Source organism: Bombus pascuorum, chromosome 13, assembly GCF_905332965.1.
Source record: "Bombus pascuorum chromosome 13, iyBomPasc1.1, whole genome shotgun sequence".
Lineage (NCBI taxonomy): Eukaryota > Metazoa > Arthropoda > Insecta > Hymenoptera > Apidae > Bombus > Bombus pascuorum.
In genome coordinates, this window is record NC_083500.1 from 5,977,047 (window position 1) to 5,996,838 (window position 19,792).

Below are 19,792 nucleotides of genomic sequence, written 5' to 3' on the forward strand. Positions count from 1 at the left end.
TATGCAGGTGAAAGTGAACGGCGAACCAGTTATATCTGCCGGAAACTGGTTAACTCCGATTGTAATTGCCTACTAAAAAAATTCGTTTGCACCGTTTATATATGTACCAGATTTTAAATTCATAAGTTTCATATGATTGCGTAAACGAGGAAAGGAAGGTCGGTAACCGAATGGTGATTTGAAGACGATTAAACGTAATTTGATAAAGTTAAATTAATATACGGAGTAATCATAATTGATGGGAGAATTGTTTTTTGATCGTCGATAACCATTATCGATTATGCAATTTTTGTTTTCCTTTCAATAATAATTATATGTGAGAGAATTTCTTTGTGGCTGTTTATAACTATTATAGATGAAAGAAATTCATTTTGGTTACCGATAATCACGTTATCGGTGAGAGTATTCCTTTTTGATTATTTTCGACCATCGTCAATTTCCGTTAACGTTACTAACAATCAGCATCCAGACGAAAGTCATCAAAGACGGGCTCTCTACTTGTTTGTTACACAGGGTGAAGCATTTAAAGTGGAATATGCAAATATCTCGTTTATTATTGATAGTGTGAAGAAACTCTATAGATCAACGAAGTTATACTGATTAAACCAGCATGTGTAATGATGGAATTTTCTTCAAGTCATTTTTTAAGGTAGTCTTTTTAGCTAGCCATTTTGAGCACCTTCTATGATGGTGAGCAGTTGCGGATTATTGAAATACAAAAATGACTATAACTTTGAAACAAAATCAAATAGAACACGTGTTCGTATGAACTTTCTCGTTAATTTTGTGCCTTCCGTTGATTTCTCAAGCACGTTACAAACGTTACGAGAAAGGCTGTATATTTCAGCACAACAATACGATCAAAAAGTCATCGACTCTTTAGAAATAGTTTAGGCGATTAACGATTGGTTCTAGACAAGGAAAACCTGGTGCAGAATTGTTTGGGAAATGGTACATCTTTTGTTCCTCAAACTCGGTGCGCTTTATTATTTTATTTCCTGTGAATCATTAGTTGGTCGGTCACTCGGGCTTCTTGCGCGGTCACCTTAGGGTTTGTCGCTACCTCATGCGGCTGGTATTAAGGGTATTAAGGGTATTAAGGGTATTAAGGGTTGCACTTTCTCCTTCTTCGGAACATGCCTTACTATTCTCTCCATTTTCCTTCATCTCGAGAAAATGCCAAGTCAGTAAATTCGAATGTCCATCCCCAGCAATTTGCCTAAAGGTTGGTTTAACGCGTACAAGAACACCTTGAACGCGTTCTTGAGTATTTAACCCTTATCCATCTCTGATTTTCGCAAATCTATGTGTCTCTCGTGCGTCAAATTGACACAATGACAAAACATCGGTGAAACGAAAAGATAAATAATTCATTTCGTTCCTATGGATTCTCTTTCGTTGAATTTCATTCGCACGTCGAAGTCAGAAAGTTTCAAAAAAGTTACTCTGCCTTTGAAGGCGCCAGTTTTTATTACTTTAAAATTAAGTTTCTTATTCTTTAAATATTCACATAGAATATTTTTTTACATACATATATCAAATTTAATGACTTCAATATATACTTTGTTTACAGTACAATACATACGGGCGTGACTGTAACTATGGACAGCTCTTTGTTTCCTGATGTATTGCAGATATCAAAGAATTTTCATATGTCTTGAATTTTGCGAAGATCATAAAGAAAGGACATTTTTGACAAAGAACATTTTTTATACGTAATTATTTTTCGAGAGATGAAGGTAAAGTTTCCTTCTTTTTTTTTTTTACATAAAGCTATATATTTTTCTTCGCATGATTTGATAGTTTTTTCCAAGTACTCAGATACATCTTTTTCGTTTGTTTTTAGTTTCAAGTTTATCTTCCTTTGGTGAATATTCACAAAACAAGCCTCAATTCATCACAGCAACAAAGATATCTTCCTAAAGGCTAAATATCAGAAGATCGATATCAGATGCTTTTTCCAATGACCAGTTTTTGCAATCTTAAATCACCGATTCTCAGACGATGCTCAAACCTGAACAAAGCTCCTATAAAACATACAAGAAATTTGTGAAAGTTGGTACTTATCACAACAATTAAATATGTCTTAATAAATATGGATCTAAATGTCATTAGCAGACTGCGCATATTTATGCAAATTCACGTTTTACCATCCGCAATATAACTTCAACAAACAAATACGCATTTCTCTTACAAGTTTACGCGCCGATCCTCTCAACCTCAAAGAGACTCGATTAGAGACATGTCGTAATAGTGTATACTTCAAGAATTTTCCGTACAAATTTGCGTAACACGGTCCATTCCACTGGTGAGGAATCATTGCCTTGTACCTTACGCAATTAACGCAACGATAAATCAAATTGATGAATTTTATCTGGTATCATGATGGATGAATTCTTTTTTATTACAGGATACCGAGTTTATCACCATCATTACATAGATAAAGTGGTCATATTCTGACTATATTTTGGGCATTTACCACAATACGATTGCGGTAGGAAAGGAAATCTAAATCAGACATCATTCAATTCACCAACGTCTCTTATTTCTACATCTTCATGGTACGTTAATTTCCTATAATGAATTGATTTAAAGAGCCAGTAAATTTCCCGGATCTCATATTCCTCCATTGTTTGTAATTATTGGACTGGTGCCTATAAAATGTCGCTTCTTTTTTTAAATAACACTTTAATTTTATTGTTAGACACTTGGGACTAGGATGTTTAGATAAGGAAATTTTCGAATAACGGAACAATTACTATCCTAATGTTCATCTGCATGTGTGTATTTTAAAAGAAAGTCTAAACGAAGAGTGCTTGTAGAAAACACTGTAAGTGCCAAGAAACACGTTTTTCAGGAGAAAAGAAAACTTATCCACTAATGTAGTTGAAGTTCGCGAAAAAGGAAAGTGCATCTATAGAAAATGTGCCACCTTGTAAAGAAAATTCAATGTTCCATTCATATAGATTGATAGCATACGCAAAAGCTAAAAACCAATTGATTAATGTTTATTGGTACTTATACCTTTTTTTATAGAGGCGGCGTGACACTATTATTTAACATTATTAATAACTATTTAAAAATGGAAATTACATTTAGATTCTACATTACAATATTCTCATTTTCCAAAATGGAAGTAGAATATTTCCCAATGAAAAATCACAATTTTCCAATTTTATTATATACAATAAATATTAATAAGAGCATACAAATAACGAAATTAAATATGATTTGATTAAAGACTTATAGGTGGAAAATCTTTTTAGCTGCTTTATCTTTTTTGCCAGATTTAATTCAGTAAAGTTACGTTCCTTCTATGCCTCTTTTACCATCTTCATTCTATTCCTAAGGCTTCGAATACTTCAGAACGTTGAGGAATATCATCATTGCCATTATATTCGTGTTTCAATTCGTTATTCGAAGCGCTCACTAGATTAGTATTATGACCAACTGAAGAAGATTCATTACACTGAAACCATTCTATCACGTCAGCGTTATCACAATCACGGAATTCTGGTATTGTATTCAATGCAGAAACAGTTTCGTTTACATCAATATTATCGTTCGCTTCTTCCTATATCTTCAATGTAGTTCATTAACGTTTGTTAATTACATGCTCCTTTTAGTGCCACACGTTTAATGTCCAGTTAAGCATATGGGACCATACAATTCTTAAAAATAACAGCATTCCTTTAAATCTAATTGCTTGCGAAATTGTACCATACTTTCGCCAGAATAGAATAGGATAAAATATTTTATTTTCGCCTATCTGCTAGCTTTGCGGTGTCTTCCAATTATACGAACACATAAACAGGAACACTTACACGCTAGATCAGATTAATACGTTTTCGCCAGCAGTATCGTTGATCGTTAACAAAAATTTTTGTAAAGAATGTAACTTTTTACATGCGAAACGTGTTCGGATAATAAAGAATTCAAGAAACAGGGGATTTATTGTTCTTTAAAACATCATGTTCAATTAAAGTAATTTCTACATGATTCAACACATGTTCACGCTAACTAATTTGTTTCATTATACAAGATTTATGTAACAGGCCACCACGTCCTCATATTCGAATGAATATTTTATGACCTCCTTCACGTAAGACTCGATTATAGATTGGAAAATCCGAGTAATGGGAAAGAGATTGGAAACTATCAGCACCTGACTATATAAATACGATATAACTCACTCACAAACCAGAAGAGACAAAACCGCTGTTACTCGCATCAACCAAAGCCACCAAAGAAAATCTTCCATTTGAATCTATCGAGAAAAAAAGACTCGGGAACGATTTGAAGGGAGAAGTTCCTCCTATAAGAAGAATGCAACGTGTCAGTCGCAGTGGACTATGTTATTTTATTCTGACGTATAACGCACATAGGAGGCACAAACTGAAACCATGTATTGCACAAGGAATGTTAAAACTGTATATACAGTATGTTCGTTTCAAATGTTTATACGCGACTATTTCTATAAGTATAAAAAATATAGAAAAATGTGTTGGACAAAAGTTGTATTGTATCAAAGGGGACATAATCTGGTGTGATTGATTGTATTGTAGATGGTCAAGTAGAGTCGTACGACAATGATAGACCTTTTTTTTTAATGGAATCATACAACTTCAAATATAGTAATCGATTCGTCTCGATTACCTCCCCTACAAAGAAGTATTAACTTATTTATGTTGAAAAATTATTAGTTTATATGATATTTTAACTTTAATTTGTGAAACTTAACGTATGAAAGAGAAGGAAAGACACGTGGCGGTATTGTTGTGTTTACGTTGACTTTGTCCTTCATACATTAAATTTTACAAATTTGTATTTAAAGTTATATAATTCCATTTAAAAAAATGTATATTATCTTCATATGACCTCTACCTGTCTATTTACAGAAAAGCTAATTATACTAATTATGTCCTCTTTGATACTATACAACTCGTATTCGAAACATCTTTTCGTATCTTTGATACTTACAGAAATAGTCGCATGTATGCACCTAAAATATTGACATACTGTATAAAAGAAAGATTTACGTAAATTATCAATCGTATCTCCAATTAAAAAATTCATGAAAATTTCTTCATTTCTTCTCGAATAACTTATACGTATTTAAATTGTCTAGATGTGACAAAGGAAGTCTTCAACATTCCTAAATTATTAAATTCACATCAACAACTTTTATGGCAATTTTTCCAAATTTGAGCTCGTATAAGAAACTCTCACTAATATTTTCACTATTCATAACAGCGAATAATTAGATTTTGATATTTTTGCTACAAATAATTGACTATTGGACAACATTTAATGCTTAGTATGTCATCGAATTCCTAAATTTACGAATTTAATCCTCTTGGAATTTTCTAAAGTTGATTCGAATAATTTAGAATCACTCCAAAAGAATGTAATTTCTGTGGAATTTGAATAATTTGGGAAGAATAAAAGAAATAAAGAATGAAATTCCAAGAATATTTCTTTCCTAGCTGAATGATTCAACATCAGTCATAATATTTATGTTTGAGTAACGCAGGTTATTCGTACTTCCCATTGAAATGTTTCCGTGCTAGACTAACCGGAATTCCGCGCGCGTTATGCCATGAATCGAAGAGTTGTCAACCGGAGAATGATGGAATGAATGGTCAAGGATTTCCCAATTTCCCGGTCAAGGCAGTCTTCGTGCTTCTGAACCTTGGAAACGAAGACCAATAAAATTGAAGACTTGGAAATGAAATTCTATGGAATTTATTAATACATTCTATCCATATTAAATCAACGCAACAATGTCTAGGCAACACAAGAAAAGAAGCAAACGAAGAGTACTCTTTTCTCACAGACGAATCAGAGACACAGACGAGGTGCAGGATATATTAGGTGTATACAATAGTTTTAGTCTGCTCCTTTTTCAATTTTCTTTTATTTATACATAATATATGCACTACAAATTAATGTTTAAAATATTTTCCCCTATTTCGAATAACTAGCTTGCAATTTATGTTCAATTCAAACGGCTAAATTTCGACCAATAGAAAGGACTATTATAAAAAAAAAGGTAGACGAAAAGAACAGAAGGACTAAGGAGAAGAGCAAAAGTGTGTTTTCGTCCAGTCGCGGGGAGACGCGTTCGCTTTGAGACGCGTCAACGGGAGTCGTAAATTCCCGTTACGATGTACGAATCGACACCGCGAGCAGGGCGATCCCCTGATTTCAGTTACGATAATAGGGGTGGTTGTGTTGGAATAACTGTAGTCTACAGTTATCTAATATATATTTATTTATCACCTTTAACAACACGTGGAACTTACAGATATTATTTTGAGGTTTTACCCGAGGGTTGAGATGTTAGCGCGTTATAGCCCGAGATCCTGACTCAAATTAGTAAACGTGACTACCCGATGAGCGAAAGAACCGTCCGAAGTATGTTGACTGTCCGCGGAGTATAAGAACAGTGTACTTGACTGTCTCTACTTAGTATAAGAACAGTGAGTGACCCACCTCGTCCTATTTAGGAAGAAAGCTCGGTGTGGGTGTACCCTTGCTGAACTAAGGACGCGGATTCGTTATTCACACTTTTCGGTAGAATAGTGAGGGTAACGATCCGCGATGCCCATTGGTTTTGGCCAATATTAATAAACTCAATACGAGGAGAAAGTCTCCTGCAGATATGGCTCATGGGTGTCCTTGTTCTTGGGGAAAACCCAGCAGTTTCGCAGGGCACATCTGCTTTCCTCGTAATTAGCGAGAGTGCGCAATAAACTTACGGATTTTGGGACCCTCCATAAACCGATGATGTTTATATGACCATAGTTTAATTAACAGATGTGGTTTATGGGGGTTCCTTGGGCCTAATGCGGGTCATTGTGACGATGGGTAGGCCTAGGCGGCCTGACCAGGAGGGATGTCGCGCGGACCATCTCACGCGACGTAACAAAAAGGATCACCGTAAACTTACATCTTACTTTTTTTTTTTTTTATTTTATTTTGGTTATTTTACAATTTGTCCTTGCGGACATTTGGTAAAGTGTTATATCTTGTTGGTGAAGAAAAAAAATATAAATAAAAAAATAATATAGCATGTGGGCGGCTACCCCCAGCGGGGTGCCAGCTTCGTTTTTTTTCTAAGTTATATCTTTTATGATACATCTTACTTGTATGGATAAATATATCGATCAGGTACATCGATCATTATAAATACCCCATCAGTGATCAGGCCCCAACAGCACAGTGGGGTCCACCCCCACGGGTTCGATCAGAATTACGGAGGACGTGAAATGCAGGTCCCTGTTCAAGTACCGAAGTACCAATCGGACAGCATTGCGGACCCGCGACTCAATCGTCGACAGATTTACAGGTATCACCAGCGTGATCACGGTCGATGGCACTTAACGATGATACCAATGACCAGCAAATGGGCCTGCGATTTAACACACTCCAACGGAACATGATGAACTCGGGGAGGGACCGCTGAACCGTATTACAAAGGCAAGGCCCCAACAGCACAGTGGGGTCCACCCCCACGGGTTCGATCAGAATTACGGAGGACGTGAAATGCAGGTCCCTGTTCAAGTACCGAAGTACCAATCGGACAGCATTGCGGACCCGCGACTCAATCTTCAACAGATTTACAGGTATCACCAGCGTGATCACGGTCGATGGCACTTAACGATGATACCAGTGACCAGCAAATAGGCCTGCGATTTAACACACTCCAACGGAACATGATGAACTCGGGGAGGGACCGCTGAACCGTATTACAAAGGCAAGGCCCCAACAGCACAGTGGGGTCCACCCCCACGGGTTCGATCAGAATTACGGAGGACGTGAAATGCAGGTCCCTGTTCAAGTACCGAAGTACCAATCGGACAACATTGCGGACTCGCGACTCAATCGTCAACAGATTCACAAGTATCACCAGCGTGATGACAACGCCCGCGATTCGAGGCAAACAACGAGCAGTCGTCGAGACAAAAGGTGTGTTTGGGCAAGCTATGAATCCAAAGAGTTGTCCAGTGCACGTTGACCCGCACGTACCCGGGATACGCTCGAGCGTGTACGCCACGCCGCAGTTTGAAAGAACTGAGCGATCGCGAACCGATAAATCGCGGGAACAATTCTTCCAATGTGGTAAGCGAGGGGATCAAGGGAGACGAGATTTATATTTTTCGTTCCAAGATGGATAAGTATCTTTGTACGGAATGAGCTTACAATGCACATAACATAGGTATCTATCTTACGATTAATTAAGGCTAAAACGCACGCATCCCACGATGTCCCATGGTGTCCCTCGATGTCCCACGTTGTCCCACGATGTCCCTCGGTGCCCCCGCGGGGGGGCCTTAGTCCAGTCTAGATCACCCAAACTATTTTGGATGATCAAGACCAGACTATATTCAAGTAGTTTTTAGCTTGATATCGTTTTTCAAATAATAATACTAATATTTAAGATAGTAGTTGGTGTATTATTATTTGGAAAACGATACCAATTACCGGGACCCACCACGAGGAGGTAACTACGCTCGGGTCCCATTTACATAAACAGTTTTTAAGCATTGGTAGCAGAGATGTCAAATTATTTTATAACAAAGATGTAGCGTGTATTGAAATTTATTAAGTAGAATGGTTGTAGTACGTGGATTTGCATAATCATACTTGAATATTGAACTTATCATCGAAGAAACGAAACCATGCAAGATACCAATTGTAGTGCGTATGGATGAATGGTGAGTTGTCGCTGCTTTCGATTAAATTGCACTTGCTTCCTTCATTCCACGAATACGGTGCTGTTTCCTTGATTTTGAGCAGACATGGAAAATTACATCCCATCCATAGACACTCAATAGGTACACTCTGCGTTACCATTGTTTTTATATGAAATAGTGAAATGAGAAATTAAATACTATATTTAAAATTAAAAAATAATGCTGTATAGAAATAAAATAGCACTTCAGGGACTTGAAAGATTTCGTAAATATTAAATAAAACGAAATATATCATTAATTTACTCACAACGAATTGATGGTATTCATTTAAATCAATGAATATAGAGTTGCTTCCAATTAATGGTACAACTGTTATAAATTAAGAGCATAATTACTTTGAATTAATGGGAGGATATGGTTATAAATTATTCGTATAATAGTTAAGAATTAATGGAGTAATTGTTTTAGATTAATGGCTTAAATGTTAGAAATTCATGGCTTACCTGTATAAAATAACAATTTAAATGCTTTAAATTAATAGTTTAAATGTTGTAAATTAATAGCTTAAATGCATAAAATAACAGATTAAATGTTGTAAATAATAGCTTAGATGTTGTAAATTAATAGCTTAAATGTAGTAAATTAATAGCATAAATGATATATATTAGTAGCTTAAATGTTATAAATTAATGGTTTAAATGCTATAAATTAATGTCTTAAATGCTATAAATTAATGGCTTAAATGTTATAACATAATTATTTAAGTGTTGTAAATTAATGGCATAGACGTTATAAATTACTAGTTGCAATGTTATTGTTTGGCTTTTTTTTTATTTACCTTATATTCAAATTCTTCTTCGACGTTCACTCTTCGGGAGCTCAAGCAGGAAAGAACTCGCGCGCGACTTGCGTGCTCCTTATATAACTTGACAAGGTGTGGGGGGGGGATATTAATCAAACGATGTTAATCACGAGGGACGAGATTTATATTTTTCGTTCCAAGATGGATATGTATCTTTGTACGGAATGAGCTTACAATGCACCTAACATAAGTATCTATCTTATGATTAATTAAGGCTAAAACGCACGCATCCCACGTTGTCCCACGTTGTCCCACGTTGTCCCACGTTGTCCCACGTCGTCCAACGACGTCCCACGGTGTCCCACGGTGCAGTCCGGTCTAAATCATCCAAAATTCTGTTGGCGGCTTTTGGTGACCCAAACTGGACTGGTGCGTAGTTCTTAGCTTGGTATCGTTTTCCAAAGGTTAATCAACAGATTAATTTTTGGAAAACGATGCCAATTACCAGGTCTCACCACGTGGAGGTGACTACGCACGAGACCCGCCCATGATTTATTTAACATTATGCATCGGTCTCGACGTTCAACCTGTTGGCAGGAATGTCGAGTTCTGACTCTACGTGATCATGGGCCTGCGTAAAGAGATAGCTGTTTCGTAGCCTAAATGCGAAACATATATCTCCAACGCAGCGGTTACACGAATCTCTACAAACGTAAAACAAAGCTTACACGACGCAATATCTATCTCACACACAACGATTACATCGATCAGTACAAACATCATACAATAATTCGCAACCCTATAGGAAACATTCCGTATCAAAGATACATTAGTCTAACTTGGAACAAAAGAAAAGAAATGAGGCTACTATGGAAAAGGAGATCCAACAATCAGATTATGAAAGAAAACGCGATCTCTCGAAAGAACTAACAAACCTACGCAACGTACCCCCGTGCACCAGATAACCCTAAGATTCAGCCTAACCCAAGCATTGACCTTCGCCCGATTCCTGTCACGTCGTTTGGATCTTATCACGGTCGATGGCACTTACCGATGATACCAGTGACCAGCAAATGGGCCTGCGATTTAACACACTCCAACGGAACATGATGAACTCGGGGAGGGACCGCTGAACCGTATTACAAAGGCAAGGCCCCAACAGCACAGTGGGGTCCACCCCCACGGGTTCGATCAGAATTACGGAGGACGTGAAATGCAGGTCCCTGTTCAAGTACCGAAGTACCAATCGGACAGCATTGCGGACCCGCGACTCAATCTTCAACAGATTTACAGGTATCACCAGCGTGATCACGGTCGATGGCACTTAACGATGATACCAGTGACCAGCAAATAGGCCTGCGATTTAACACACTCCAACGGAACATGATGAACTCGGGGAGGGACCGCTGAACCGTATTACAAAGGCAAGGCCCCAACAGCACAGTGGGGTCCACCCCCACGGGTTCGATCAGAATTACGGAGGACGTGAAATGCAGGTCCCTGTTCAAGTACCGAAGTACCAATCGGACAGCATTGCGGACCCGCGACTCAATCTTCAACAGATTTACAGGTATCACCAGCGTGATCACGGTCGATGGCACTTAACGATGATACCAGTGACCAGCAAATAGGCCTGCGATTTAACACACTCCAACGGAACATGATGAACTCGGGGAGGGACCGCTGAACCGTATTACAAAGGCAAGGCCCCAACAGCACAGTGGGGTCCACCCCCACGGGTTCGATCAGAATTACGGAGGACGTGAAATGCAGGTCCCTGTTCAAGTACCGAAGTACCAATCGGACAACATTGCGGACTCGCGACTCAATCGTCAACAGATTCACAAGTATCACCAGCGTGATGACAACGCCCGCGATTCGAGGCAAACAACGAGCAGTCGTCGAGACAAAAGGTGTGTTTGGGCAAGCTATGAATCCAAAGAGTTGTCCAGTGCACGTTGACCCGCACGTACCCGGGATACGCTCGAGCGTGTACGCCACGCCGCAGTTTGAAAGAACTGAGCGATCGCGAACCGATAAATCGCGGGAACAATTCTTCCAATGTGGTAAGCGAGGGGATCAAGGGAGACGAGATTTATATTTTTCGTTCCAAGATGGATAAGTATCTTTGTACGGAATGAGCTTACAATGCACATAACATAGGTATCTATCTTACGATTAATTAAGGCTAAAACGCACGCATCCCACGATGTCCCATGGTGTCCCTCGATGTCCCACGTTGTCCCACGATGTCCCTCGGTGCCCCCGCGGGGGGGCCTTAGTCCAGTCTAGATCACCCAAACTATTTTGGATGATCAAGACCAGACTATATTCAAGTAGTTTTTAGCTTGATATCGTTTTTCAAATAATAATACTAATATTTAAGATAGTAGTTGGTGTATTATTATTTGGAAAACGATACCAATTACCGGGACCCACCACGAGGAGGTAACTACGCTCGGGTCCCATTTACATAAACAGTTTTTAAGCATTGGTAGCAGAGATGTCAAATTATTTTATAACAAAGATGTAGCGTGTATTGAAATTTATTAAGTAGAATGGTTGTAGTACGTGGATTTGCATAATCATACTTGAATATTGAACTTATCATCGAAGAAACGAAACCATGCAAGATACCAATTGTAGTGCGTATGGATGAATGGTGAGTTGTCGCTGCTTTCGATTAAATTGCACTTGCTTCCTTCATTCCACGAATACGGTGCTGTTTCCTTGATTTTGAGCAGACATGGAAAATTACATCCCATCCATAGACACTCAATAGGTACACTCTGCGTTACCATTGTTTTTATATGAAATAGTGAAATGAGAAATTAAATACTATATTTAAAATTAAAAAATAATGCTGTATAGAAATAAAATAGCACTTCAGGGACTTGAAAGATTTCGTAAATATTAAATAAAACGAAATATATCATTAATTTACTCACAACGAATTGATGGTATTCATTTAAATCAATGAATATAGAGTTGCTTCCAATTAATGGTACAACTGTTATAAATTAAGAGCATAATTACTTTGAATTAATGGGAGGATATGGTTATAAATTATTCGTATAATAGTTAAGAATTAATGGAGTAATTGTTTTAGATTAATGGCTTAAATGTTAGAAATTCATGGCTTACCTGTATAAAATAACAATTTAAATGCTTTAAATTAATAGTTTAAATGTTGTAAATTAATAGCTTAAATGCATAAAATAACAGATTAAATGTTGTAAATAATAGCTTAGATGTTGTAAATTAATAGCTTAAATGTAGTAAATTAATAGCATAAATGATATATATTAGTAGCTTAAATGTTATAAATTAATGGTTTAAATGCTATAAATTAATGTCTTAAATGCTATAAATTAATGGCTTAAATGTTATAACATAATTATTTAAGTGTTGTAAATTAATGGCATAGACGTTATAAATTACTAGTTGCAATGTTATTGTTTGGCTTTTTTTTTATTTACCTTATATTCAAATTCTTCTTCGACGTTCACTCTTCGGGAGCTCAAGCAGGAAAGAACTCGCGCGCGACTTGCGTGCTCCTTATATAACTTGACAAGGTGTGGGGGGGGGGATATTAATCAAACGATGTTAATCACGAGGGACGAGATTTATATTTTTCGTTCCAAGATGGATATGTATCTTTGTACGGAATGAGCTTACAATGCACCTAACATAAGTATCTATCTTATGATTAATTAAGGCTAAAACGCACGCATCCCACGTTGTCCCACGTTGTCCCACGTTGTCCCACGTTGTCCCACGTCGTCCAACGACGTCCCACGGTGTCCCACGGTGCAGTCCGGTCTAAATCATCCAAAATTCTGTTGGCGGCTTTTGGTGACCCAAACTGGACTGGTGCGTAGTTCTTAGCTTGGTATCGTTTTCCAAAGGTTAATCAACAGATTAATTTTTGGAAAACGATGCCAATTACCAGGTCTCACCACGTGGAGGTGACTACGCACGAGACCCGCCCATGATTTATTTAACATTATGCATCGGTCTCGACGTTCAACCTGTTGGCAGGAATGTCGAGTTCTGACTCTACGTGATCATGGGCCTGCGTAAAGAGATAGCTGTTTCGTAGCCTAAATGCGAAACATATATCTCCAACGCAGCGGTTACACGAATCTCTACAAACGTAAAACAAAGCTTACACGACGCAATATCTATCTCACACACAACGATTACATCGATCAGTACAAACATCATACAATAATTCGCAACCCTATAGGAAACATTCCGTATCAAAGATACATTTGTCTAACTTGGAACGAAAGAAAAGAAATGAGGCTACTATGGAAAAGGAGATCCAACAATCAGACTATGAAAGAAAACGCGATCTCTCGAAAGAACTAACAAACCTACGCGACGTACCCCCGTGCACCAGATAACCCTAAGGTTCAGCCTAACCGAAGCATTGACCTTCGCCCGATTCCTGTCACGTCGTTTGGATCTTATCACGGTCGATGGCACTTACCGATGATACCAGTGACCAGCAAATGGGCCTGCGATTTAACACACTCCAACAGAACATGTTGAACTCGGGGAGGGACCGCTGAACAGTATTGCAAAGGCAAGGCCCTAACAGCACAGTGGGGTCCACCCCCACGGGTTCGATCAGAATTACGGAGGACGTGAAATGCAGGTCCCTGTTCAAGTACCGAAGTACCAATCGGACAGCATTGCGGACCCGCGATTCAATCGTCAACAGATTTACAGGTATCACCAGCGTGATCACGGTCGATGGCACCTAACGATGATACCAGTGACCAGCAAATGGGCCTGCGATTTAACACACTCCAACGGAACATGATGAACTCTGGGAGGGACCGCTGAACAGTATTACAAAGGCAAAGCCCCAACAGCACAGTGGGGTCCACCCCCACGGGTTCGATCAGAATTACGGAGGACGTGAAATGCAGGTCCCTGTCCAAGTACCGAAGTACCAATCGGACAGCATTGCGGAGCCGCGACTCAATCGTCGACAGATTCACAAGTATCACCAGCGTGATGACAACGACCGCGATTCGAGGCAAACAACGAGCAGTCGTCGAGACCAAAGGTGTAATTGGGCAAGCTATGAATCCAAAGAGTTGTCCAGTGCACGTTGACCCGCACGTACCCGGGATACGCTCGAGCGAGTACGCCACGCCGCAGTTTGAAAGAACTGAGCGATCGCGAACCGATAAATCGCGGGAACAATTCTTCCAATGTGGTAAGCGAGGGGATCAAGGGAGACGAGATTTATATTTTTCGTTCCAAGATGGATAAGTATCTTTGTACGGAATGAGCTTACAATGCACATAACATAGGTATCTATCTTACGATTAATTACGGCTAAAACGCACGCATCCCACGATGTCCCACGTTGTCCCACGATGTCCCTCGGTGCCCCCGCGGGGGGGCCTTAGTCCAGTCTAGATCACCCAAACTATTTTGGATGATCAAGACCAGACTATATTCAAGTAGTTTTTAGCTTGATATCGTTTTTCAAATAATAATACTAATATTTAAGATAGTAGTTGGTGTATTATTATTTGGAAAACGATACCAATTACCGGGACCCACCACGAGGAGGTAACTACGCTCGGGTCCCATTTACATAAACAGTTTTTAAGCAGTATTCATTTAAATCAATGAATGTAGAGTTGCTTTCGATTAGTTGTACAAGTGTTATAAATTAAGAGCATAATTACTTAGAATTAATGGGAGGATATGGTTATAAATTATTGCTACAATTGTTAAGAATTAATGGAGTAATTGTTTTAGATCAATGGCTTGAATGTTATAAATTAAAGGTTTGAATGTATAAAATAACAGTTTAAATGCTATAAATTAATAGTTTAAATGTTGTAAATTAATAGCTTGAATGCATAAAATAACAGATTAAATGTTGTAAATAATAGCTTAGATGTTGTAAATTAATGGCTTAAATGCTATAAATTAATGGCTTAAATGTTATAAATTAATTATTTAAGTGTTGTAAATTAATGGCATAGACGTTATAAATTACTAGTTGCAATGTTATTGTTTGGCTTTTTTTTTATTTACCTAATATTCAAATTCTTCTTCGACGTTCACTCTTCGGGAGTTCAAGCAGGAAAGAACTCGCGCGCGACTTGCGTGTTGCTTATATAACTTGACAAGGTGTAGGGGGGATGTTAATCAAACGATGTTAATCAAGAGCGACGAGATTTATATTTTTCGTTCCAAGATGGATATGTATCTTTGTACGGAATGAGCTTACAATGGACCTAACATCGGCATCTATCTTATGATTAATTAAGGCTAAAACGCACGCATCCCACGTTGTCCCACGTTGTCCCACGTCGTCCAACGACGTCCCACGGTGTCCCACGGTGCAGTCCAGTCTAAATCATACAAAATTCTTTTCGCGGCTTTTGGTGATCCAAACTGGACTGGTGCGTAGTTCTTAGCTTGGTATCGTTTTCCAAAGGTTAATCAACAGATTAATTTTTGGAAAACGATGCCAATTACCAGGTCTCACCACGTGGAGGTGACTACGCACGAGACCCGCCCATGATTTATTTAACATTATGCATCGGTCTCGACGTTCAACCTGTTGGCAGGAATGTCGAGTTCTGACTCTACGTGATCATGGGCCTGCGTAAAGAGATAGCTGTTTCGTAGCCTAAATGCGAAACATATATCTCCAACGCAGCGGTTACACGAATCTCTACAAACGTAAAACAAAGCTTACACGACGCAATATCTATCTCACACACAACGCAACATGTATCTCACACACAACGATTACATCGATCAGTACAAACATCATACAATAATTCGCAACCCTATAGGAAACATTCCGTATCAAAGATACATTTGTCTAACTTGGAACGAATGAAAAGAAATGAGGCTACTGTGGAAAAGGACCTCCTACAATCAGACTATGAAAGACAACGCGATCTCTCGAAGGAAGTAACAAACCTACGCGACGTACCCCCGTGCACCAGATAACCCTAAGGTTCAGAATAACCCAAGCATTGACCTTCGCCCGATTCCTGTCACGTCGTTTGGATCTTATCACGGTCGATGGCACTTAACGATGATACCAGTGACCAGCAAATAGGCCTGCGATTTAACACACTCCAACGGAACATGATGAACTCGGGGAGGGACCGCTGAACCGTATTACAAAGGCAAGGCCCCAACAGCACAGTGGGGTCCACCCCCACGGGTTCGATCAGAATTACGGAGGACATGAAATGCAGGTCCCTGTTCAAGTACCGAAGTACCAATCGGACAGCATTGCGGACCCGCGACTCAATCTTCAACAGATTTACAGGTATCACCAGCGTGATCACGGTCGATGGCACTTAACGATGATACCAGTGACCAGCAAATAGGCCTGCGATTTAACACACTCCAACGGAACATGATGAACTCGGGGAGGGACCGCTGAACCGTATTACAAAGGCAAGGCCCCAACAGCACAGTGGGGTCCACCCCCACGGGTTCGATCAGAATTACGGAGGACGTGAAATGCAGGTCCCTGTTCAAGTACCGAAGTACCAATCGGACAACATTGCGGACTCGCGACTCAATCGTCAACAGATTCACAAGTATCACCAGCGTGATGACAACGCCCGCGATTCGAGGCAAACAACGAGCAGTCGTCGAGACAAAAGGTGTGTTTGGGCAAGCTATGAATCCAAAGAGTTGTCCAGTGCACGTTGACCCGCACGTACCCGGGATACGCTCGAGCGAGTACGCCACGCCGCAGTTTGAAAGAACTGTGCGATCGCGAACCGATAAATCGCGGGAACAATTCTTCCAATGTGGTAAGCGAGGGGATCAAGGGAGACGAGATTTATATTTTTCGTTCCAAGATGGATAAGTATCTTTGTACGGAATGAGCTTATAATGTACATAACATAGGTATCTATCTTATGATTAATTAAGGCTAATACGCACGCATCCCACGGTGTCCCACGGTGTCCCGCGATGTCCCACGTTGTCCCACGTTGTCCCACGTTGTCCCACGTTGTACCACGTTGTCCCACGTCGTCCCACGTCGTCCCACTTAGTCCCACGTCGTCCCACGTAGTCCCACGTAGTCCCACGTCGTCCAACGTAGTCCCACGTCGTCCCACGTCGTCCCACGTTGCAGTCTAGTTTAGATTATCCAAAATTCTTTTCGCGGCTTTTGGTGACCCACACTGGGCCGATGTTGTCCAGCGTTGTCCAGCGTTGTCCAGCGTTGTCCAGCGTTGTCCAGCGTTGTCCAGCGTTGTCCAGCGTTGTCCACCGCTGTCCACCGCTGTCCACCGTTGTCCACCGTTGTCCACCGCTGTCCACCGTTGTCCACCGTTGTCCAGCGTAGTCCAGCGTTGTCCAGCGTAGTCCAGCGTTGTCCAGCGTAGTCCAGCGTTGTCCACCGTTGTCCAGCGTTGTCCAGCGTTGTCCACCGCTGTCCACCGCTGTCCACCGTTGTCCACCGCTGTCCACCGTTGTCCACCGTTGTCCAGCGTAGTCCAGCGTAGTGCAGCGTTGTCCAGCGTAGTCCAGCGTTGTCCACCGTTGTCCAACGATGTCCACCGTTGTCCAACGATGTCCAACGATGTCCAGCGGTGTCCTACGGTGTCTGATGGTGTCCCACGGCGCAGTCCAGATTAGATTACCCAATATTCTCTTCGTAGCTTTTGGTGATCCAAACTGCACTGTATTAGCGTAGTTCTTAGCTTGGTATCGATTTATTGTACAATGTTTGTGCTGATCGATGTAATCGTTTCCCAAAAATTAATCAATTGATTAATCTGCATAAATTATTACATCGATTAGTACAAATATTGTACAATAATTCGCAACCATACTGGCAGCATTCGGTAACAAAGATACATTTGTCTAACTTGGATCGAGAGAAGGAAAATGAAAATACCGATACTGCATATACAATTTAGAATCTTGCAAAATGGACATACAACTCGTTGTGCTAAACTTTTGAAGATATCGAAAGTTATAAATTGTGACGATGCCGTAATATACTTCTCTTAATAATGTGATATCAAGAACAATCAGACTATGAAAGAAAAATCATTTGGACCTCTAGCATATATATTTAATATGCTATAAAACGTTGAAATATGTAACTGAAATGTATTTTCTGTAAATTAATAAATCTGAAACAAACTCATTTACTGAATTTGATACATATAAAAGAAACAGGCATCTTTAAAACGAGAACATTTTATATATGAAAAATAAACTACTAATAATGGTCAATTATAGATCAAATTACTATTGATTAAATTTTAGCTAATATAGAGAATCATTTGTGTCTTTTTAAACGAAAGTAGGGTTACGTCGAGAACAAGAATTTTAAGTAATTGAATTTAAACTGAATTAAAACTTGAAAATTTCATATGCAATAACTAAGATGAGAGAAAATCCGATTATTATAAAATCACTTATTTTGTCTTTTAACTTTCAACGGTATCTGTTATTTCCTACAACAACATAGTGACTTGCAACATAGTGAACCGAAAGATATGCGCATAAATCATATTTTGCAGAATTTTTGCTACAAACGTGACGATAATCGCGAATGAACTTTTGTTTCATGCAAATGAAATTCGAATATTTATAAAAATACTGTTACTCTTATGTTACTGTGAAAAGATAGAAAATATCGCGGCCGAAAGGATTCTAACAGCTATGGTTCTAAGAACGAACAATCATCAGCATTAATTCTAATAGCAATGTATTAAATTTTTTAAAATATTTCAAGCCTTCGTAGCAATATTAAGATATTTCATTATAATACTTTGTTACGTGTTGAAATCGTTCACAATTTCATACATGTATATATATATTACATTCGTAATAAAGTACTATATTTTAACAGTCATGGTAACGTTAACGCTGATACAGAAATAAGTCTTTTAGCAGTATTTTCAGTAATAAACGTACTAATAAGGGGCGCTGAAAAAAAAAACAAAGCAGTAGCCAGAAGGGCTACAAAGATTCGATCGTCTTCCACTCTATATAAACCCGATCAACACGCCGAGAGTGGAACTGAATATTCTTGTTTCGCAACGCTAATTTACCATTAATATTTATGAAGCAGAAAGTTCTCAAAATCAAACGCGAAGAGTGCTTTGTTATATCTGCAATATCAATTAATCTATCATTAAAATAAAAAAAAAAAAGAAAAGTTTGAAAATTCCCGAACCTTGAGACGCAACGCTAATAAATTTAAATCTACGCACTCGTATTTAAACAATACGCAACACTAATAGCGAGGGATCGT